The 25,212-nt window shown below is 38.9% G+C and overlaps 1 pseudogene; it reads left to right on the top strand.

Moving 5' to 3' along the window:
- Positions 1 to 2,508: 2,508 nt before the first annotated feature.
- Positions 2,509 to 3,605, top strand: LOC109457687 (peptidyl-prolyl cis-trans isomerase D; annotated as a pseudogene).
- Positions 3,606 to 25,212: the final 21,607 nt, after the last annotated feature.

The raw sequence follows: 25,212 nt of genomic DNA, 5'->3' as shown, positions 1-25,212 counted from the left end.
GTGTATACAGTATAGGAAATCGTCCAGCCTCACAAATATACACCCTACCCTACCCCACTAATATACATCCTACCCACCCCCAAATTATACAGAAGAATGATTGCAAGAGAAAGTGGTTATTCAGAACTAACTTTAATTTCTCTAAAACAGGAAGCAGGCAAAACAGTAAGGGGAAAAGGGAAGCTAACTTCTTCCTCTTTCATTTTTTCTGGGGCTCTGATGCTGAGAAATGATGCAAAATATTTAACCCAATCACCATAAGAGAAAAGATAACTAAAACTATCAATGACAAGAGTTAAAGAAAGCTATGTTTTTAAAGACAACGTTCAGCTCATGGTATGCACACATGTGTGGGTGTGTGAATTAAATGAAGTAGAATGAGATTTCTTAATTATTATTTTTCCTTTGCTTCACAGTTTTTTAAAGGATACTCTGTATCTACCCTGATAACCAAAGTCCCCCCTCAGGTTTGGGGCAACTTGTCTCCCTTCGCATTCATTCAATCATATGCCACCAATTGTATAAATGCCACTGTTGTATTTAGCAATCAACACAAAACTTTTTTTTTTGAGCAGCCTTGATAATGGTTTGATTCCCTCTATTTGTTCTAGTCACATTCTTTTCTTTCCCTTTGTCTACCTGTCTCTTAAGCTGTTGTCTGACTCTCTCTCTCTCTCTCTCTCTCTCTCTCTCTCTCTCCCCCATACCTGTCATTTCACCCTCTCTTACTTTCCCCCAGCTCACACTATCCTCCCCTACCTCATTCCTGTAAACTGATGTCCTTTATCTATAAAGAATAATATCAATACATAAACACTTCCCTCCCTTGGGCCCTTTTATATCACGATTCATTCTTCCCACAGCCTGCCCCGAAATATTTTATTGCAAATGCTTAAAGATTCAGCTTAAAAATCAGTTGCTAATGGTTCATCATATGCCTGAAAGTGAAAAATTGAAGCTAATCCAAATGTTTCTCAGTGGGAGATTTTGGTTACATAAATTATGGTGAATTTAAAAAATGAAATACCATACAACCATAGAAATTGACATGGAAGATTGTTCATGACATATTTTTGCATGAAAAAAGTCAGTTACAGAGCAGTACATGTAATATGAAGACACTGTTAAATATAAACATGTCTTAGCCTATTTGGGCTGCTAAACAGAATTCCATAGACTGGGTAGCCTATAAACAACACTTATTTCTCACAGTTCTGAAGGCTAGGAAGTCCAAGATAAGGGTGCCAGCTGATTTGGTGTTTGATAAAAGCCCACTTCCTGGTTCATAGATGGCCATCTTCGCACTGTGTCCTCACATAGAGAGAGTGGCGAGAGATCAATCTGGGGTCTCTTTTATAAAGGCGCTTACCCCATTCAAGAAGGCACCATCCTCACAACCTAAATCACCTCCCAAAGTCCCCACCTCCTAATACCATCACACTCGGGATTAGGTTTTAACACAAATCTGGGAGAACACAAACATTTTGTCTATAGCAATTTACATGATAATGGTTTGAGAAGAATTTATTCCAAATTGTCAGAGTGGTTGACTCTAAGTAGTGAAATCAGAAGTGATTTCATTTCATTTTTAAATTTTTTTTAGTTTTGTGATAAATCCACATTGCTTCTTTTACAAAATTCAAATGTTTCTCAAATACAAATTTAATCACTGCTACACAAAGTAAGACATCAAAGACTCACCTTCCCTAGCTTCTCACTGCCGCTTCCCTTTTTTTTTTTTAATGTATACATTGGGTTCCCAGACCCCCTTCCAACATGGGGGATGGGAGTTCCCCACACCAACAAACAATTCTCAGACACCAGCAAGGAGTCCGAGAATTCAATTCAATTCTGACACTATCTACCTGGGGGTAGTATCAGAATCCATAGATTAAGGGTTTGGCCCTACAAGACTGCCCCCCTCCCCCCATCACCACCATGACACAGCAGATACCAGCCACAAGCCCAGGCTACCTATGCTTTTGACTAATTGGCCACAGATTGGCGGTACCACCAATTCCCTCCAACTCCAAATGCCAATTGCAAGTCCAGGTTATCACCTGCACTTCTGACTGACTGGCTATAAATCAGAGGTTCCCACAATCCCCCCCTGGGTTTAATTAATTTGTTAGAATGGCTCACAGAACTCAGAGAAACATGTTACTTACTACATTACTGGTTTATTGAAACAGGACGTAACTCAGGAACAGCCAGTTGGAAGAAAGGTATAGGGCAAGGTATGGGGAAAGGGCATATGGCTTCCAGCCTCTCTCCAGGTCCACCACTCTCCCTGCACCTGCACAGGCTCACCAGCCTGGAAGCTCTCCAAATGCCATCCCCTTGGGTTTTTATGGAGGCTTTATTACATACCAGTGATTGATTAAATCACTGGTCATTGACAATTGATTCAAGCTCCAGACCCTCTGCCCTTCCCAGAAATTGGGGGACAGGACTGAAAGTTCTTAAGCCTGGGCTCAGCCTGCTCCCAAACCGTGTCCGCAAGTCAATATGTCACATCCATTCCCCCAAGCTAAGCCCTCCAACCCAGTAACCCCCGAGTCTTCTATAACATGGACATCAGTGGCCAGGGAGTTGGTCAAATTGTCTTAGAATTGTTTGCAGATATTGTACCCAAAACTGCAGAAAATTTTCATGAATTGTGTACAGGAGAAAAAGGCATGGGACCCACCACTGGGAAAACCTCTCTTTTTCAAAGGTGCCTTTTCCATCAAATTGTTAAGAAATGCATGATTCAGGGTGGAGACATCTCAAATCAGAATGGGACAGGTGGAGAAAGTATTTATGGTGAAAAATTTGAAGATGAAAATTTCTATCATAAGCATGACCAGGAAGGTTTATTGAGCATGACAAATGCAGGCTGCAATACAAATGGTTCTCAGTTTTTATCACAATAGTTCTGACTCCTCCTTTGAATGGGAAACATGGTACTTGGCCAAGTAATTAAAGGAATGAGTGTGGCAAGAATTTTGGAAAATGTAGACGTGAAAGGAGAAAAACAGGCCAAACTATGCATTATTGCAGAGTGCAGAGAATTGAAGGAAGGGGATGATGGGGAATATTCCAAAAGATGGTTCTGATGACAGTCACCCAGATTTCCTCGAGGATGCAGATATAAATTTAAAAGATGTAAATAAAATATTATTAATAACAGAAGACTTAAGAAACATTGGAAAGACTTTTTTCAAATCCCAGAACTGGGAGATATCCCTTAAAAATATATACAAAAGTTTGAAGATAGGTGGAAGGTTCAAAGAGTGTTATTGAGAAAGCAGATAGACTGAAGCTGCAGCCTGTAGCTTTAAGCTGCATGCTGAATACTGGTGCTTGGAAACTGAGGATGTCAAATTGGCGGGACCAATCAACAGTTGTTTGGCAGCTCTTGAAATAGACCCATCAAATACCAAAGCATTGTACCGAAGAGCTCAAGGACAGTGAGGATTAAAGGAATACTATCAAGCATTGACTGATTTTAAGAAGGCTCAGGAGATAGCACCAGAAGATAAAGCTATCAAGGTAGAACTACTGAAAGTCAAACAAAAGGTAAAGGCACAGAAAGAACACTATATGCAAAAATGTTTGCTTAATAAGGAACTCAGTTTTGCTTAAATATGATACATCAATTGTATAAAGGCAATAAGAAAATTAAAGGGATTTTGTCTGTTATATATAATCCCTAATGTGTATCCTTTGATACTTCAGTTCCCTTATGTTTACAGTTTAGGAATACTGATATGGGCTCATTCTTAATAAAAGTATTATAAAATACACACACACAGAAAGTTCCAAGCCTCTATTCCAAGGTGGGTTCCTTTGGCAACCAACCCCCACCCATCAGTGCTTTCCCAAAATCACTTTATTAACATAACAAAAGACACTGGTTTGTTTTGTTTTGTTTTGTTTTTCTACTCTCAACACTTAGGAAATTCCCAGAGTTCTGGGAACTGGGAGCCAGGAATCGTGGATGAAGACCAAATACATATGAAAAATATATTTTGATCATCTGAGTGACCAAATATGTATTTCTTACAAATCACATTATCACAATGTAGGTAGCAGGAGAAAATATTTCTCAACCACCCACCAGAAGACAGAGGACACACTGAGGCTGTCACTAGCCTCATTCCTTCCCTCCCAACCACAGATCCAACAGCACACAAGGTACGCATAGCTCCTGGAGCCCAGCGTGGACCCTCCCACTGGGGACAGGAGCAAAGATCCTTAGCTCTCAAGGACAGACCTGTCTCTCCTCTGGGCCAAAGTCAACATCTACACTTTGGAATGCCTTGTTTATAACACCCAATTGGTTCAGCTACAGTCAGGACTGGTAATGTGGACCCAGGCTGAGGTTACCTCTGCAGATCATTTCCAGGGAAATTGATTGTGCAGCTAAGATTAGAGGATTTGGATGACTGTTTAACCCATTTAAACAAACCTACTATCTTCAGTTTATTTAGCAATAGCCTTTATATGCACAGTTGTATACACAACTGCAATGATTTCGTATTATTCTTCTCTGTTCAATAAATGACTTAACAACTAGGGCAACTTACTGCTGTTCATTTATTCATATCATGAAAAATCTGAGGTCAATAAAACTGCGTATGTTAGCAAACGTCCAGTGATTCATACTTCTTATTAATTCAGATTGGGCACTCTCCTCTCCAGGTTGACTTCAGTTTTATTGTAAAAATGTATCCACCAATTAATATAATCTAAAAATGATACATAGAGTTTATGCATTTATTTCTTCATTCAAAAAAACAAATATTATTGAGTAACTATTTTGTGCCAGGTATTGAGATGGCCCAGAGAACATGGATAGAGCTAAGATAGTCTTTCTGCATTTAAGGATCGCTCAGGCTGGTTGGTGCAAGACAGATAAGGAGAAAATTGCTTCCCAGGGAATTAAGTGCTATGATAGAAACTTATTATCTATGTGTTGATGACTCTTGGCCCATATCTCTCTTCCACATGCTCAGCTGCTTTTTGGGTATCTCCACTTGGATGTTCCTCAGAAAAACAGAACCCATTCTAAGTATTTAAAACAGAGAGTTTAATGCTACACAGGGGAGAGAAAAGCTGAGAGGCCAAATGAGAGACTCTGAGTCAGGCAACAGCAGGAAGCCACTACCTGCCTCCTCTAGACTGGAGGGACAAAGAAAGGTGATTGTGTCACCAGAACACAAGGTGTGGGCCTCCTGGAGGAGACTGGGACAAGCCTGTCAGGAAGGAGGTAGGGCCACAGAGCAGAAGCAGCTGCTGCTGGAGACACTGTCAGAGGTGGAAAGGCAAGAGCAGCCATATGCTGGCTTTTCCCCTCTTCTTGTTCTCTAACCCCTTACCAGTGCTTCCTTCTTGCCCAAATCAAGCCAGAAGCCAGCTGACATGGAGCCTGGGAATCATAGCAGCAAGTCAGCTCCTGGTGACACACAACAAACAGGGACAGAGCAAGGAAAATAATCTGTGGGCAACAGACTCAGGACCAATACGTGTCTCACACTCACTTAATATGTTCAAAATTGAACTCTTCAGCTCACTCACAGCCCAACCTTATGCCCAGAAACCTCTTCATTCTCCTCTGTTTCCTACCTCAACAATTGCTACCAACAATTACCCAGGTCAAAAACTTGAATATCACCCTTGATTGCTTTCTCATCCTCATTCTGACAGTCACCAAGTTGGTTGACCTCTGTCACTTCCTTCATCAGGTCACCATCATCTCTGACATCAGTGACCACACCAGCCTCTTAACTGATCTCCTGCTGCTCGATTTGCCTCTTGCTGTCCTTTCAATTCATTTTGTCCAGATTAATCTTTATAATGTACAAATCTGATTATGTCAAACTCTTGCTTAAAATCTTTCTTCTAGTGAGTGTTTATGGCATTTTCTCAGAATAAAATCTAAACTCCTTTTCAGATGAGGCCCTTCTAATCTGGCCCCTTCTTCTCCAGTCTCTTTCATTCATACATTTATTCATTTAATAAATGTTGATGGAGTGCCTTCTCTCTGTCAAACACTAGGCCAAGCACTGGGGACACTCCCTACCCTGAAGGAGCCAGGCTCTCACTAACAGGCACCCTGAATCACATTCCCTCTCTCCTTCCTCTTCCACAGCCACACTCTCCTTTACCTATTCCCCTCCCCTAGCTTATTCCTGTTCTTCCTCCATATCTTAGATGATTCTTCCTCCAAGGAGCCATAACTCATTCTCCAAGTCTGGGCTTGTGTCCTGTCATGCGGGGTCTCAGCCACAAGAACACAGAATATGGTGAGGCCAAAAAGGAACACTGATGGAGCCATAGACAGGGGAGTCATACTACTATATTCTCTCTGGCAGCCAGGTTGGAGACATAGGAAGCAGGAGCTGCACGATCTGCAATCTGCCACCTGTGCTTGCTAACCCCACTTGCTAGCCACAATCCGCCATCCACTTCTTTGCCAACCAACCCACCAACTAACCCCCAAGCGTAGCTACAGCAGTTACATTAGTGGCTAATGGCTAACCGGTTACAGCTGATGGTCAACTAGTCACTGCTGATAGCCATCTATTACCCGAGCCAGCACCTTTCCACGTGAGGTCAAGAGCCTGGAAACTGTTCTCTGGGACTCCATCCCCACAGTCCCTTCTAAGTATCCCCAGAGTGTCTTATGTCTACTTCTTTCAAGAGCTAGCCTCACTTTATCAGAAGTCCCTTGACCAACCTAAATCTTCAAATACTGTGTAAATTCCTTGAAGCTCTATTTCATTCACTGCTGTGTTCCCATCACCTAACAGAGTTCAGCATATTTCAGGGCTTCAAATCTTTGTTAAATGATTCAATTAATTAGCTAATAAGCACAAGGTGCTATGGGAAGGTGCCCTATCAAGAGCATGTCACGCAGATCTGGGGATGGTTGAACAGTAGGATATGGAGACAGAGCCCCCGAGAGTGGTTTCCAGGCTCTCGGCCTCATGTGGAGGGGTCCTGGCTCGGGTGGTGGATGGCCGTCAGCTGTGGCCGGTTAGCCAATTGGCCACTGATATAACTGCCGCGGCTGTGCTGGTTGGGGAGTCGGTCGGTTGGCAGGCAGAAAAGCGGACAGCAGGTCACACGTCGTGTGAATCCAGCCTCCAGTGAGTCTATAGTAGTATGACTTCCCTACCTATGGCTCCATGGGTGTTCCTTTTTGGCCTAGCCATACCTTGTGTTCTTGTGTGGGGAGCAGGAGCTGAGACACGCAGGCTGCCCTGCATGACAAGGAGGTTGAGAAAGTTTTATCCTGGGGAAGGTAGTGTCTAGACTCTATTATGAAGGACAACTTGGAAAAATTGTTAGAAGTTGGAAGGACAAAAATTAGGTGAAATAATTAGGGCGAGCAAGTCAGTGAGAAAAGTTAACATCGTATGAACACAGAGGCATATTCCAGGAATTTTAGGTAGCTTTATAAAGCCTGATTCATAAAGTTTAAGAGGAAAGATAGTGAAAAATTAGGCTAACTAGGACTAATGAAGGGCCTTGCTAATGGGTTAAAGAGCTTAAACTGAAATTCCTGAAAGATGTTAAACAAGAAATTCATGTGGTCACCTTGCATTTACAATGACACTCTAGCAGCTGTGTGGTGAGTGAATTAAGATGAGTGAGCAAGGCTGACTGCAGGAAGAGCAGTTGAGACAAAAAAATGATTAGGGCCTGAATTTGGGTAAAGAGATATAAAGAAATGGAATTGACAGGACTTGGTGACTGACTGATAAGGTAAACGGAAAAATAAAGGGTGAATCTGGAAATATAAGCTTAATTTCACCACGTTGGGTTTGAGTTGCCTCTTGGCCATCAAGGTAGGAATGTTCATTTGGACTATATATGCCTGAACTCAGAAATGGTCTAAACTGAGTACATGGGATAGGAGTGTGTATTGGAGTGAGAAGATCAAGTGGGAAAGGGATGGGTATGGGGATGTTCATTGCACAATTCTTCCAACTTGCTTCTAACTTGAAATTTTTCATAATAAAATGTTGAGGAGAAAAAGTAAGAAGAGGATGAAGAAAATAAAGAAAAATAGAATAGCATTCCAGTCAAGATGGCAGAGTAGGTAAATGCTATGCTCACTTTCTCTCATGACCACAACACAATTACAACTAATATACAAAACGACCGTCATTGAGAATCACCTGAAATCTTGCTGAACCCCTACAACTACAGACATACAGAAGAAGCTACTTGGAGACTGGTAGGAGGGGCAGTGGTGAGAAAGGGCTGGTCCCAAACCTGCGTGTGACCATTAAAAATCAGGAGGGATATCTTGGTTGCGGAGGTCCCGCCCAAAGGAGAAAGGGGTCTCAGCACCCCACCAAGCTCCCGAGCCCAGGGTTCCAGTGCCAGGGAGAGAAGTCCCCATAATTTCTGGCTGTGAAAACCAGTGGAGATTGTGGCTGAGTGAGACAAAGGGCAGCTGGAGTCCCAGGTGCTCTTCTTAAAGGGAGCATGCATGGACTTACTGATGGAATCAATGGCTCTGAGCTCCATCGCTGGGGCAGCAGCTAGAGAGGTGACAGGGATATACAGGGATAACTGAGTTGTCTGGCTAAGGATGAGGAGCAGCTTTCTTCAGGACGGAGGAGCTGGTGGAAGTCATTGTTTCTTTGTTAAGCCCTCCCCCTTTCCACAGGCGCAGGCGGCCACCATATCTGAGTCTCCATCAAGCTGGCTGACACCATTCATTCTCCATGCCCTGGTGATTCTGAGACCCTGCCCTGCCCAACTTTCGGGCACACCCAAACCACTTCCCATGGTTTTTTGTACAAACCACCTCCCTTGGCTCATGCTGCAGACTTTCCTAGGGTCTCTCAAAGGTTCCCAGAACCCAGACAAGCAGCATCTTGCTTGAGCATGTCCCGTACCTCTAGCTGAGCAGCCCTAAGCCCAGCACTAGTGGCAGCTGGTCTTGGTTTGCAGCTTTGCCTCTTGAGGCAATTCTAAGCATGGCATGGGCAGTGGCCACCTGCAGATTGCTTTGTAGCACATGCTGGATGGCCCCAGGTTGGGCACAGGATGTGGATGAACTTGACCTGCAGTGGGTCCCCTCCCAGGTGACCCTGGGGCTGGCATGCCCAGTGGCCAGCTTCAAAATGAGCTGGAGCATCACCCAGCTGCCTCCAAGAAAGACACACCCAACAGGCAGATTGGGCAGGCACCAGAGCCTTGCTGAATCAGATCCTGTAGGCCCAGCCCCTTTACCACAACTGCTCCACTGTAGTCATGGCCAGTCCTCACAACCAGTGAGCCCAAGGGTCAATCCTTCCCAATGAAGTGCAAACAGCAACCAAGGCTCAACTACAATAGGGGGCACATACAACCCACACAAGTGTGCAGCTCAGGTGACCAGGAAGACTGTGCCACTGAGCCCCATAACACATCTATCACTCTACTAAGACTGGCAGACATAACAGCCCTACCCAATACATAGATACAAACAGGGAGGTAGCCAAGATAGGGAGACAAAGAACATGTCCCAAATAAGAGAACAGAACAAAGCTCCAGAAAAAGAACTAAACAAAATAGAGACAACCAATCTACCAGATGCAGAGTTCCAAATACCGGTTATAAGGATGCTCAGTGATCTCAGGGAGAACGTCAACAAAGATATAGGAAACATAAAAATGGAAATAGAAAACAATAAAGAACGAGTCAGAAATAAAGAAAACAATATGGATGGACCTAGAGGGTATTGTGTGTGCTGAGTGTAATAAGTTAGATAGCAAAAGACAAATTTCATATGATTTCACTTATAAGTGGAATCTAAAGAGCAAATTAAACAATTGAAACAGAAACTCATAGACACAGAGAACATTTTGATGGTTGCCAGATGGGAGGGGGCTTGGGGGCAGGTGAAAAAGGGGAAGGAACTAAGAAGTATAAATTGGTTGTTACACAGTAGTCATTAGTCATGGGGATGTAAAGTAAAGCATAGGGAATATAATCAATAATATGGTAATAACTATGTATAGTGCTAGGTGGATACTAGTTGGAGGGAGTCACTTTGTAAATTATATAAATGTCTAATCACTATACTGTACACCTGAGATTAATGTAAAATAATATCGTATGCCCCAAAAAAAGAAATGCTAAAAATTTAACATTTTTAAAGAAAAGAAAAATAGAACAGAATAAAATAAAAAGAAGATGCTACTCAAGAGGCCGATGGAAAACCAGCAATGGGTGGTATTTGAAAAATCAAGGGAAGTGTTTCAAGAAGGAGGAAGCAATTAACAGTGTCAAATTCTGCAGATCAGTAAAGTGAGCTAAGAACACTAAATCATTTATTGAACTAAGCAATTTAAAACCTAGGTAAAGGCAGTTTCTGGAGTGACAAGAGAAGACAGTGGGAATAAGCAGTAAGTGGGAAGTGAAAAGTGAAGACAATGAGTGTTGACTAATCTTTTAAGAAAATTTGGCTGTGAGGGGCAAGCAGTATCAGGTGACAGCTAGAGGGGACTATTGAAAGAATCTCTTTTTGAGATGGGAGACATCTGAAAGAATCAGATTGGAGGTTGAAAATACAAGTGAGAGAGGAATTAAATGGTGTGTCCAGATCCCTTAAGAAAGGACAGGTGATGAAGAGCAGAGATTAGCTGCTGGCAGCAGGAGATACATCTCTTCCCCAGAGACAAAGAGATAAGGCTAGGAGTAGAGGCAGATGATTTTGTTAAGGCAGATGCAACAAACTCAGTGAATTCTTGTTCATCTACATCTAGTTTCTCTGTGAAATGTTGGCAAGGACAGTTGCTGATAGGGATGAAAAGGGGACAAGCCAAACAGCAAGGTGAGAGGATGCAACCATCTGCTGAATAGAGTTTCCATGTATACTGTGCGTGTTTACCAGTTTTCATGGAATTAGAGAACTGTAGGGTAGAATGTAATCAGTACTATACTAAATCATCCATAACATAATTTAATCTTTCTTTAAGGTTTTCATTGCCTGAGGATTAGTTTCACAAATATCAATCATAAGTATACTACACTTTGCATAAAGAAGTGCCAGTTGGTAGAAATAATCTCCCTATGCCTCACAATGCTCATCTAAGCACTAGACCACAATCAGATGGGTCTCAAGTCTAATGGCTAATATATATGAAGGGTTTGTAGCGTGGCCTGCAATGTGCTGGATACTTTGGTCTCAGGGCAGTGCTTTCAAAGATATTTTCTTAAGAGGTATTCAAAGAGTTTCTTAACATAGCTTCCACTTAGCATGACATAAAGCTGCCCTGTGCTAAGAATCCATTTCCGTGCATGTGACTTTCAGTATTTAGACCTCCTTCCTAAACAACATAGATTATAACTGAAGTCAGATCTAGTTTAGGTCAATCCTTCTCTAAATGAATATTTTTTATTGTGGCTAATTATCAGGTAGAAAGTTGAAAAGCTCATTTTGAAAGAATAAATTATACACCAAAGAGCCTTAAATTTAAAACTTAGCAGAAGGTGTTCAATGATAAGACACTGTCTTAAGACTATAACTCTAGAAGGAATCTCAGTTTTTCCTTGACTTAAACACAGAGCACTTTTCTCTCAGCCATCAGTAACCAAAGCCATTATTTTAAAAACAACATTCATGAAATAAATAGATGAAAGGAGAATAGTTCCTTTCTGCCCTTTTACCTCCACCACCTCACTGTTTTTCCCCCTAAAAATCAATCAACTTTCTACTTAGTAGTAAACACTTAGAGTCGTGCACCTCAGAACAACTTTTCAGTCAACAGTGGACAGCGTATAGGACAACGGTGAGCCCATAACATTATAATGGAGCTGAAAATTTTCTACCACCTACTATCTAGTGACATTGTAGCTGGGAAAGTCATAGTCTTGTAATGTAGTAGCCATTGGAAGGTCACAGCCATTGCAACGCATTACTCACAGCTATTAATATAGACTAAGGATATAAAGAAATAAATATTTTTGTACAGCTGTACACTCTGTTTTAAGCTAAGTGTTATTACAAAATAGTTTTAAAAACTAGAGTTTATTAGGTAAAAAGGGACAGTAAGCTAAGATTAATTTATTACTAAAGGGAGAAAATTTTTTTATAAATTTAGTGTAGCTTAAATGTACAGTGTTTATAAAGTCTGCAGCAGTGTACAGTAATGTCCCAGCCCTTCACATTCACCTGGCTCACTCAGAGCAACTTTCAGTCCTGCAAGCTCCATTCATGGTAGGCGTGTTATACAAGTGTATGATTTTTTACCTTTTATATTGTATTTTTATTGTACCTCTTCTATATTTAGATAGGTTTAGATCCACAAATACCATTGTGTTACAAATACCCACAGTATTCAGCATAGTAACATGCTATACAGGCTTATAGCCTAACAGCTGTAGGCTACACCATACAGCCTAGGTGTGTAGCAGGCTGTACCATCTAGGTCTGTGTAATGCACTGTGCTGTTCACACAGTGATGAAATTGCCAAACCAAGCATTTCTCAGAACGTATACCCGTTGTTAAACAATGCATGATTGTATACTTTTCCACAAAGCTCTGCTATTGTTCTACAAATATTTTTTGTGTTTGTTCAGGTAAATACCAAAAAATTTTTGTTTTCTTAAAGTATGCATGAATCAATAAACATTTGTTTTATTTGCAGTCAGCAACAATAATAATAATGTCATAAGTAAAGTTTGCAATTTTAGCCACCTGGTTGCGGCCGACAGCAACTGCTAGGTTTAGTTTTTTAGAAAATTTTGGGCTACTTTCTAAGATAGTGTCTCATTGGGTTTCCTGGAAACATACTCTGAAACCAAATGTTGCATGCAGAAGACTTATTGGGGAGACCTATTCAGGAAATAGACCTACAAAGAAGAGAAGAAAATAGAATTGGGCAGAGGAAGAAGCCAGGCCATATGCATTTACAACTGAGACTTTAGGTAATGCAACAGCAAGCTCTGGAACTAAGATGGCCTTTCAGAGTTGTCTTGAACTGAGGCAATTCAGCTGTGCCTTTGTACACCCACATCAGCCAGGCATTGGCTACAGGCCTCTCCATCGGGGAAGGTACAGCATGTGGCAAGGCCATTCTCTGTGGCTGAGGAAAATGCCCATGAGAGACACAGCTGCAAGCCATTAGTTGATATTCCCAGCAGTTGGTGTTGGATAAGCCAATGGGCTGAGGATCTGAGTCGAGCACCATAGAATCCACTAAAGCCCATACTCTGAAAGTGCTACCTACTTGTTTCTTACAGTGTCGCTTCTCCAGGAGTTTGGTTGGGAAACCTCATGTTTTCTGGATGACTTAGGCAGGTTAGTGTGATGAAGAACAGCTCCTGCTGCTGCAATTGATCTTAGAGCCATAACGGATGCTCATTGTCTCCTCCACCATCCACCCTCATTAAGCACCTCTGTTGATCTAGGCAGCTTGCCTAGTGGGGTAATCCAGACCCTCCACTCTGAGGAATCTGAGCCTCTGGTTACCATTGCCCTCCGCAGGTGGTGGCTGTTGATGGTGCCCACTTACTCTTAACAAGATGGCATGAGAAAACCAACAGAGGCTCCAGTGGGTCACTGCGGTGGCAACACATATTCTTCCTGTCCCTGCTTTGGAGCAGTTGCTCTGCCTCCTCCTGATGACTGGGGGCACTTACTAGACCCAGAACAGTGATTCCTCTTTGTGCCTGCTAATCTCTTGGCACATGGAGCCCAAAGTGACAATGTGAAAAGCTGAAGCTTTTCTCTCATTATGTCCTCTGAAACAGGGCCTCCAGACCCACAATGCCCAAAGCAGAGATGAGAAGTACAGATTTCTCAAATGAGTCACTGTAAGTGGTGATATAAAGGGACTGTCCTATTCCATTCTTCAGTCCCCAAACTCTCGTATTTTACCTGTTAGGGATAAATAAATATCATGTAGTGTTTGTTGCTCAGGATTTATACAGCATCTTGGGTGATGCTGCTAACCGCACAGGGTATCATCCTCAAAATGGAGGCTCAGATGCATTTTTATGAGGCTGTTTCATCACTGTATCAGGATGATGGTTTCTAGTGGAATACAGTATAAGACCAATGGACCCCATGGCCATGTGCCACTGCTACATCCTTTTGCTTTAAAGTGGGTCCCTAGGTGGGGCTGAATGAACCCAGCTCATGAAGAGCAGCACTAGTCAAATGGCTACTTGGTGTCTCATAGTCATATATTGTGTCCCTACCATTGCCCAATAGCCCACTGAGTGGTTTATGAATGGCTTATATTTCCTTGCAGCAGAGGACACAGCCTTATGCCAGAACCCCAGATGTCTACATTATGATTTCCTTTTGGGACTTGCCATGAACTACAAATGGATGTCTTTTCCCACCACAAATACCTCTAGTACATGTATTGTGACTGAGGGCAATATTGCCCACAAGAGGGCAAAAATTGACTCTTGGGTAGAAGAAAACTCTTAGCTACTACAATGGTTTGTGGTTCTCCAAAGCTCAACTCTACCTGACAAAAACTGTATTCCTTAATATGTCATTTCTCTTATTGGATTTTCTTGGGCATGGGCAGCATTGACATTAATTTCATGGAAAATACACAAAAAGCATATTAGATGAGTGCTACAAGACTATGGTGAATCATGACTGTGATTGACGTATTTTCTCTCAATGGATTTCTCTATCTTGAAGTCTATGGCAAGAGTGGACTGTGTATACAGATTGGCTACCACTGACTACCTTGTGGATGTTGCCTGCTTGATCCTCAGTGCTTATGTGTGTGACATGGATGTTGAGAAATAAGGAAAAATTGTTTGTCTTTTATTATTTCATTCTACATCTACAAAAATCCTACCAAAGTGCTTCAACCCACCATTAATTATGTCAAGTACTAAAAAGAAAAGATGTCAACAATATCTTACTGAATATCGGCCTATGGTTTTACTGAAAGCCAGTCAACTCAAGACAGTCTATGTGTCATGTCCTGCGATAGTTCTTTTCCAGCTTTGAAACCATTTCAGCTTAATGAAACCATTAAGAATTTTGGATCACTTGAAAAGAAAACATGCCGATAAAGTAGGTAAATGTACAGAATATTTCAAAACTTTAAAACGGAGTTTTGTGTTGTATATAACACTGCTCCTTCCTTAGTTAAGAAGAACACACAAACAAATGACAATGGAATGATTAGGTCTTATAAAATAGCAAAAATCATTGTAAAACTTGGCCATGATCATACAGTTGCTGAGACTGTCATATGAACGTAGAGGCTTCAATTTGAATAGTGATGCAGTAAGATCCGGTATTTTAAGAAAACTGCCATTGCACAACGATTCAATTCAAAGAAGTATCTATGAGTTGTCAGTTAACATTGCAGAGCAGTTAACTGGTACACTAAAAGGAAGCAAAATTTCTATTCAGGTTGATGAAACATAGTTACTGACATTAAGGGCCTTCTAATGGCAACTATTGTTATGTTTATTATTATAATTGCAAGAGATGTTTGCAGATTCTTCAGGAATTGACTAGATTAGAGCATCTATTTTTGCTGCTGTAAAATTTTGGTTTGATGGAACACAAATACCACTGGCGAATTAGGATGCCCTGTGCCTCTGATAGAGCCAATTGCGTGGGTGGAAGACATAAAGATTTCTATAGCCCACCCAAAGGCAGTATGTCCTAAAGTTCTTGCAATAAACTGTATTGTGCATTGACATCACCTGGTTGCAAAAAATGTTAGTGCAGTTCTTTGTCTCACAATTATAATTAGAACCATGAATAAAACAAAGTCACATAGTAAATATGACTACCTTTTCATAAAATTTAACATTGATAAGGAACAGTATGTGAGGCTTTGTCTACAAACAGAAGTTAGATAGCTCATAAATGAAATGGTCTAACCAGATTTGTAAACCTTTTTGATATGATAATTCATTTTCCAGAAAGCAAAAGAGATAGATTTAGCAAAGGGAATCAGCAAACACAAGAAAAAAAGAGCTTACACACTATGGTTTGAATTTTTCAGACTTAATGAATTATCATTTCAACTTCAAGTGAAATTATGGTAAGTATGCAAATTTAGCAACCTTCACTGAAAAACTGAAAATATTTTAAATCAACTTAATGAGAAAATGATTTCATAGCATGCAGGAGTTAACTGAAATCAATGGATTACTCATCGGAATAAGCTTAAGAATTTTTCAGATAGTTTAAGAAGTCAAACTTCTAACCGGAAAACAAGCAAGAACAGCATGGCTTAAGAGACAAAATCCAGGGGAAAAATTTATTGTCTCATAATCCTGCATGACATGTTGTTAGTAGAAGTTCCCACATGTTTAGGTAGGAATTCCAATTCCCCAAATTATTTCTGAGCATCCCAGAGGAGTATCTCATATAATTAACTAATTAGTCCAGGTCATCACTTTCCTTACTGTGGCTGGCCTCTGCCATGCCCGGGCTCTGCTGTGGTTCAACACCAGCTGGAGATCTGCTTAAATGCCCTTGCTTGCCTCTGCCACGTTCATGTTCTATACCAGGTTCAGATCCTTGCCAACCACTCTAGCTACCAGTGCTTTCAACCCTTGCTGGGTGTAGTAATACAACAGCAGTGAGCTTCCAAGTGAGAAGGGAAACAGTTTTCTCCCCAGTATTGCACTGTTAGAGGGTTTCCCAGGAACATTTTTAAACTCTAATGTGTTTAAAAAAAAAGAAAAATGTAAAACTGCTCTCTTCAATCCCTTAGCTTATGTTGGTAAATCCAGTCCACACCAGGCATTCTCCCTGTAGGATAATTGCCTTTGAGATTCAGCTGTCATTTTATTGTAATTTGCTCCAGTTGAGTTCTTCACAATCCATAGGTGCTTATATATGCTGAAATCCAGTAATTGACGCTATCCTAATTATTTTCCCAAAAGGCTATCAGCATCTGTAGAAATTAAATCAAATGGAAAAGATGCAAACAGATGCAAGTAGAAAGGAAGTTGCCTATCTCTGCCTATAACTGTATTAGAATCTCAGTTTTGGCCAACCTAAAATGCATGCCCTATTACACTCTCAAAAACAAAAGAAAAAGATTTTGCTGGGCAACTTAAAAAAAAAAAAAAGATTTTGCTGGGCACCTTGTTTCATATATATATATGAAAAAAACTGAAACTAGCATTTTGGAAATTTAGATTCTAGTCGTATCTGTTACCAGTTTTCTGTGTGAGCTCATGCTACGAACCTATTTCTTAGGTTGTGCACTGTATTAAAAAGTTTACAAGGTGGCTTTGAATATCAAATGGGTGATAGATGTGCTAAATGTACTGTTCATATGTGAAGGATTCTTATTTTTATAATTAATTAAAATTTTGGTCTTTGACTATAATTGTCCATCTACTAAGTTATGACATTCATTCTGTTTCCCTGTCTTATTCCTTTTAAAAGCTGTGTGAGATAAATTATTTTAGAGGTTTGTCATACAATTTTAGAGCTGGAAGGGACTTTGGAGTTGATACAGGTCAAATCCCTCATTTTTAAGATGAGATAACCTCCCCTGAGGAAGGGGAGGTTATCTAGATTGTGGACGGTATAAAAGGTCATGAACCCAAAATTCTGATCCATGCATAGTATTCATTTCACCACATCATGGATGAGTGCTCTTGAGGATGTTATATCTTCCTTTTCAGCGATTATTCAACACGAACAGTTGTTCACCATGCTTATTCACTGGGCCTCCAAGTAAGCTGTATGATATTTATTCACACCATTCCTTATTTCCAGAGCTTTTACACACTAATGCCCACGGACCCAGTTTTTAGGAGACCAACAAAACTGTATTTATTGAGTTGTTTTTCTGTGCTCGGCATTCACTGTTCAAGGCACTGAAAATACAGCATTTAACAAGACAGACAAATTACTGCCATAATAGAATTTATATTCAACTTAAATATTAGGCATAAAAGCACTATATATGTTTTAAAAGAAAAGTAACCTGTTCTCTCAAGTTTATAGGACACACATCTATTGCTCTCCTTGGCTGTGCATTTCTTTAGGTGGAAGACTCCATTAGAACATTTCTTCTCCACATTGGACCAATATTCATGTTTCAGTCTTCCTAGAGGTAGTTTCCATGGCCTTAGGCTATTTAAGAATATATTTGTGGAAGCCCACATGCCATGTGAGAACCACCTCTGTCTCATATATCTGCCTTATATTCAATGACACACGTAGTTTGCTAATGCCCTTGGTTGAGGAAGGAGCAAATGCCAGCTCTTAACATCTGTGTCTTGCCATTTCATTTTCTCTCCACATTTTGGAGCAGAGCGAATTCATTCATCTATTCTATCCTGACCTGTTTATGCCAGCCGGCAATCAGCTGCTATACATATTCTTCTAGTTAAAGTAGTGAGAACAGGGTGTGTAAAGCTCTGAAAATGGAGCTGGGATCCAGGAGCCAATAGAGCCAAGATGAACAACCAAAGGTTAGGGTATAAACAACTTAGGTAGTTGAAATGTAGCCTGGTGGGGATGATACCAAAGAAAGGGTCAGAAATTAAAAGAGTGGCACAATGCCTTTTTATGGACAGTGTCATTTCTAATCAATTTTATTGAGTTATAATTTACATACAATGAAATGAACCCATTTTATGTGAGTTCAATGTGTTTTGAAAGATGGATGTATGTGTGTATCTATCATCATGCCAACATGACAGTGTTTTGGGATGGACTCCTTTTTTCCCACCACATCATTTCAGTTATTTCCTTCTGCAGATCCTAGGATAGCCAAGCTCTGGAATTTGTCTTTGTTCCAACAGGAAGTAACAGTGCAGTACAAGTAGCAACAAGACCTTGAGATAAACTCTTGTCCCTGAACCTAATTGCCACAGATCTTGCCAACAGGATCAGCAAAGTGCTTGGAAATGTCCATGCAGCAAGGATCATAGATGTTCTGCTGTCTAGCCACATGGGGAGTGTAGTGGGAACAGTCAGTTCATGGATCCAGACACTTACCTTTCCAAATACAAAAACTTTTCACAACTCACTGAATTGTCTTTCTTTTTTCCCTTACAATCCCAGAAGACTGGACAAGAAGTGGGGAGTGGAGGTGAGGGTCAAGACTAGAAGGTGTTGGTTGAAGTAATGATACACAACGTCTGTGATTCCCAAGATTCACCCCAAATCTTGGCACATAGTTCATGCTTAAAATCATGAGCCCTGATAATAAGATAATGCTGTGAAACTTTAGCTTGCTTGGTATTGCCATGTAATTTACATTCATACAGGAGAGAAGCTGTCTTTGAAGTCTGTGTATAAAATTAATCAACTTCTTGTGACTGCCTCTGGTTCTTTATAAGCAAGTTCTGACACTTAACCAAAGGAGCCTTTATAAGGTTTCCAATTTAAGAGCCAAACAGGCTAATGTTTCTGCATTACCCACAAAAAAATCAAAGTGAAAACATCATCCACCCAAAATTTGGAAAATATGAGCTCTTAGTGTCTTAGTACACATGGAAAGAAAAGCAAGCTAGGATAAATATTAAGCAGTGTAAGGTCCTTCTTTTCTTTCTGCTTTAATTTTTCTATCACCGTTTTTCATTTAAAAATAGTTATTTTTACATCGCTGGATAAAAAAGATACAACCTGTATTGGACATTAACATTTAGAGGAAAAAATACCTTTTAAATGCCAGGTTCACAGGAATTTTTAATGTCCCGGTAGTGTTTTTTTCCTGATAGAAACCACAGTTGTTTTGGAGAGAATTACTAGGTCACACAAACAGTTTATAAAAGTAAGCACTTCTGTCCTAAGATTTATTTTGAGATTCTCTCACCTACCCTCCATCATCTGACTGTCTACATTATTATATGGAAAAAAAAGTTTAGCTTGTATCATTGAAACAAAGTTGGATGGAGATGCACAGAAATTCTGAAAAAGGAAAGGCTTATCTTTTAGGAGGGTTTTGGCAGAACTTCAGCAGACTATAAAAAACTTGAAGATGTTTCTTCTCCACAGATATGTGAGCAAATCTGAATTTTAGCCCTAAATAAAAAATATTTATATATTAATAATATTAATTTCTATCACAACTATAAATGCTCAAAATCTAGCAAGTGAATTCTTTAAACTCCTAGTATAGAATTCTTAGATTCATAGTGTACTTTTTGCTCTTCACATAAAAATCAGGTGAAGCTAAGCTGGTTTGAATTGGATTTTGAAATGGCTAGTTACTGGGGGTGCCAAAAAAACGTATACACATAGACACTTTGGTCAACATTGCTCAAGCAATAGTTTGCCATAATCAGAAGTGTCTGGATGCTGATGGTAACCAGTTTGAGCACCTCTTGTAATTGCAGAAGTCAAATGTGACTTGTATTCATCTTTTGTTATCGGTATATATTATTACAATTTTAATAGTTTTTTCCTTTCCTAAAATGTGTATACATTTTTTTGGCACCCTCTGTCTTTACAACAAAGAGGTTTCATGTCCTTGCAGCTAAAAAATAAAGATGTATGTTATGCAAAATTAAAGTATTTGTTCTAGAGAGAGGAAGGACAAAGGAAAGAAAAATATTGTTTAACTGGTTAGCAGAATGAATATACCACATTTCCCTGAAAATAAGACCTAGCCGGACCATCACCTCTAATGCATCTTTAGGAGCAAAAATTAATATAAGACCCCGTCTTATTTTACTATAATATAAGACTGGGTCTAATATAATATAATATAATATAATATAATATAATATAATGCTGGGTCTTATATCATATCATATTATATCATATAATATAATATTGGGTCTTATATTAATTTTTGCTCCAAAAGACGTACTAGAGCTGATGGTCCAGCTAGGTCTTATTTTCGGGGAAACACAGTAGGTAGAAGGCAGTTTTCTCTATTTGTAATTCATTTATAGTTAATAGTTTTCACAAACAGGTAAGAAAATTAACATGGTAGGTTTTTCCCAAAGCAAACTATAATGTAAAAGTTTGTCTTTTTAGATGTTAAATGTCTCTTTGCTAACCTGCCTAGAGTAACCTAATTTTACTTGTAGTCAAATTTAAAAGATCATTTTTCATATATATTAATGTTATATTAGTTTTATCTTAAAGTTTCTTTTCATTTTGAACTCTACTTCATTGTACATCTGCTTATTATAAGTATTGAAAATATTAGATATATCTGAATTGATAAGAGGTAATCTCCAAATAATATTGTTACATTAAATAAATTCAACAGGTAGACAAGTAAAGTGTATACTAGTCTATCATTTGTACAAAAAGGAAAGAATACAAAATAGATCTTTTGGTATACTAATTGAATATCCCTGGACAGACATACAAATAATTGGTAGCAGAGGGTCCCTCTACAGAGAAGGAAAAGGCAAGGGAAGTCAGAGAACTTTTTGATTTGCTCATTTGCTGTATTTGAAATTTTTCCAGCCAAATGCACAACATACCCAGCAACACACACATATAGTTATATTACTCAACTTTTCCTCATTCTAACATTGACACTCTAGGAAGATGAACTATGCTTTTGTCCTCACCACACACATCTTCCATAGTTTTGAGCATTTCCTGACACACAGTTACCGCAGTTTGAGTCAACATAAAGGAGTGGCATGGTCTATAATCTTGGTTCCCCCGATTCTTAGTTTTATGACTTTGTATTTTTACCTTTTTGACCGTTCACTTACTGTTTCATAATATGATCACAATTCCTACCTCACTGGGCTGTCACAGTGCTTAAAAGAAAGAGCATATCTAAAAATGCTTAGCATAGTGCTTAGAATATGGCCAGTGCTCAAGAGATGGTGGATTTTATATGCTGGGTACCATCCTAGATTCTGGGGCTGCCAAGATAAAGTGTTCCTGTACATAAGGAGCTCACACTCTACAATGGCACACAAACCTACAGATTAAACAAAAAGTAAATGTCTGGCCCATAACAGAATGGACACTATACATGTTGAATTAATGATGATACAATGATATGATTTAAGTACCATGTTTCCCCGAAAATAAGACCGGGTCTTACATTAATTTTCACTCCAAAAGATGCATTAGGGCTTATGTTCAGGGGATGTCATCCTGAAAATTCATGCTAGTGCTTATTTTCCGATTAGGTCTTATTTTCGGGGAAACACAGCATGTTAACCTATCGGTGTGGTCTGAGTTGGGGGACAGGAGGTGGGCAAGGCAGATTCTTAATAAACATCTTTCTTTGGTTTATTAATGTACAACTTACAGGTGAAAAAAGATGTTGAAATCCTGTGCTTGGAACAGGAAGTAGTATTACCATTAATTTTCAAAGGTAAAACTATTTTCTTTTTTTTATGTCTTTTCTTTCTAGAAATAGAAAATCTTAAGGATCTGTGGCTTTTCAGAATCCTCCAACTAACTTTGATGTTAGAAAAATATCCAAATATCACTTTTCTTTTTAGTCAAAAAGATGTTTCATCAAGGTTCATTCCTACATATTTAAACCTATGCTTTATTCAGGAAGATATGAAAACTTGACTTTGGAATGATGTTCTGTTTTTTCCTCTTATAATTAATAGATTTGATTTCTTAGAGTAGTTTTAAGCTTACAGAAAAATTAAACAGAAAATACAAAGAGTTCCCATTTTCTCCCTCTTCCCCTACCCACAAACTCACAGTTTCTGTAATTATTGACATCTTGTATTGGTTTGGTACATTTGTTGCAACTGATGAACCAATACTGGTACATTATTATTTAATAAAATCCATAGGTTACATTAGGGTTCATACTTTGTAAAGTTCTATGAATATTGCTTAATGCATGTCATGTACCCACCAGTAGAGTATGTAGCATACAGAATAATTTCACTGCTCTAAAAATCTCCTGTGCTCCACCTACACATGCCTCCCCTCCCCCCAATCCCTGGCAACCTCTGATCTTTTTACCGTCTCCATGGTTTTGCCTTTTCCAGGATGTCATATAGTTAGAATCACAGAGTATGAACCCTTTCAGATTGTTTTTTTTCCCACTTAGCAATATGCATTTAATGTCTTCTTTAAATATGCATTTAATGTTGTGTAGTAGCTTGATAGCTCATTTATTTTTAGCACTGAATAATATTCCATTGTCTGGATATACCATAGTCGTTTATCAATTTACTCATTGGTGAGTCTTAGTTGCTTCCAATTTTTGGCAATTATGAATAAAGTTTCTGTAACTATTCTGTAAATAAATGTGCAGATTTTAGTGTGAACATGTTTTCAACTCATCTGGGTAAGTACCTAAGAGCGTGACTGCTGGATTGCACAGTAAAACCGTGTTTAGCTTTGTAAGAATCTGATAAGCTATCTTCAGACACAGCTGTATCAGTCTGCATTCCTACCAGCAATGAATAAGTGTTCCTATTGCTCTGTTTCCTTGTCAGCATGTGATGTAGTCAGTGTTTTGGATTTTAGCCATTTTAAGTGTACAACGGTATCTCATTGTTATTTAAATTTGCATTTCCCTAAAACATATTACATTGAGCATATTTTCATATGCTTGTTTGCCATCTGTATGTTTTCTTAGGTGAGTTGTGTGTTCAGATCTTTTGCCCACTTTTTAATTGGGTTGTCTATTTTCTTACCATAAAGTTTTAAGAGTTCTTGTATGTGGTTGGATACAAGTCCTCTATCAGATATGTGTTCTACAAACATTTTCTCCCAGTATATGGCTTATTATTTTCATTCTCCTGGCAGTGTCTTTTACAGAGTAGAAGTTTTTAACTCAATGCAGTCAAATTTAGCTATTTTTTTCATTCATGGATCATGCTTTTGAAGCCACAGTCACCTATTAATAGACTTTTCTCCTACGTTATCATCAAGAAATTGCACAGTTTTGCAGTTTACATTTAGGTTTAGGATCCATTTTTGAGTTTTTGTGAAAGGTGTAACAACATCAGAGTCTACATTCATTTTTTAAATGTGGATGTTCAGTTATTTCAGCACCATTTGTTGAAATGACTGTTCTTTAAATTGCCTTTGCTCCTTTGTCAAAGATCATTTGGCTCTTTTTGCGTGGGTTTATTTCTGAGCTCTCTATTCTGTTCCATTGTTGTATTAGTCTATTCTTTTGGCAATACCACACTGTCTTGATTACTGTAGCTCTATGGTAAATCTTGAAGTTAGGTAGTGTCAGTCCTCCTTTGTTCTTCTTTAACATTGTTAGCTATTCTGATCTTTTGCCTTTCCATACGAACTTTAAAATCAGTTTGCTGATATCACAAAGTAACTTGCTGGGGATTTGGATTGCGTTGAGTCTATAGATCAATTGGGGTAAAGACTGACATCTTAACAACATTAAGTTTTCCTATCCATGGACATAAAATATCTCTCCATTTATTTAGATCTTTGATTTCCTTTCTTAGAGTTTTATTGCTTATCTCTTATAGGTCTTGTACATATTAAGTTAGATGTATACCTATTTCTTTTTTGGGGGTGCTACTATAAACAATGTTGTATTCCACCCCCAGCTCTATTGAGATATAATTGACATATAACATTGTGTAAGCTTAAGGTGTACAAATGTAATGATTTGATATACATATATATTGCAAAATGCTTACCACAATAAGATTAGTTAACACATTCTTTATCTCACATAATTACCATTTTGTTATTGTTCTTGTTATGGTAAGAATATTAACGCTCTACTCTCAGAGCAACTTTCAAGAATACAATACAGGATTGTTAACTATAGTCAGTGGTGTTGTGTTTTTAATTCAAATTCCAATTGCTCATTTCCGTATTTAGGAAAGCAATTGTCTTTTGTGTATTAATCTTATATCCTGTAATCTTGCTATAATTGTTTATTCATTCCAGTTTTCCTGATTGTTTTGTCTATTCTTTGTAATTCTATCTGTTGCCTTTGTACTTAATTTCTTGTCTTCCACTGTTTTCCTGCCTGCTTTGGTTTTAAAAAGAAGCATTCTGTATTCTATATGATTACATTTTCTCTCCTTTCTTAACATATCAATTATACCTTAAAAATGTTTAGTGGTTGAACTAGTGTTTGCAATATATATTTATGACCAATCCAAAACCACTTTCAAATACATTATACTGCTTCACCAGTAATGTAAATATCTTCGAAGAGCGTTTCCTCAATTTCTCCCTCCTGTCATCCCTTTTAACATTGCTGTCATTCAGTTCAGTTATCCATAAATTATGACCATTGAATATACTTTTACTATTATTTTTCTGAACAAACTGTTATGTGCTAGATCAACTAAGAAAAAGAAAATTTAAA

The sequence above is a fragment of the Rhinolophus sinicus genome, linkage group LG03, assembly GCF_036562045.2.
Source record: "Rhinolophus sinicus isolate RSC01 linkage group LG03, ASM3656204v1, whole genome shotgun sequence".
NCBI lineage: Eukaryota > Metazoa > Chordata > Mammalia > Chiroptera > Rhinolophidae > Rhinolophus > Rhinolophus sinicus.
Note: the sequence above shows the minus strand (reverse complement) of the source record. Positions and strands in the feature narration are given on the sequence as shown.